Raw genomic sequence first — 412 nt, forward strand, 5'->3', positions numbered from 1 at the left:
GAGCCGGGCGGGGAAGGAGGGAGCAGACACGTCAGCAGCGCCGGCGGGAGGGCGATGTGGCGGGGGAGGGACAAGCCCGGCCCCGCCGCCGCTGCGGGAGGAGGGCAGCGCACGGACCCTCCCTCCTGCCCTCACTGCCGGCGACATCCCCATCCCCATCCCGAGGAGGCTGCACCTCTTGCCCAGCGGGAGCCTGGCTACTTTTCCCGGTTCGGAGGCCAGAAAAGAAGGAAGGTCCTGCCCCTTATTTGTGCTGGTTTCTCTAGCTGAGGACCGCTGGATTTACAAGAACCTACAGAGAGGGTGTAGGTGCCGCCCTGTAAGGACACGACAGATCCGATCACGCACTTGGCTACTCTCCCTCTTGCCCCACAGAGCAGTTCCTATCTCTGCTGGAGAGGAGCAGCTGCCA

Source organism: Sturnus vulgaris, chromosome 3 (assembly GCF_052056855.1).
Source record: "Sturnus vulgaris isolate bStuVul1 chromosome 3, bStuVul1.hap1, whole genome shotgun sequence".
NCBI classification, from domain to species: domain Eukaryota; kingdom Metazoa; phylum Chordata; class Aves; order Passeriformes; family Sturnidae; genus Sturnus; species Sturnus vulgaris.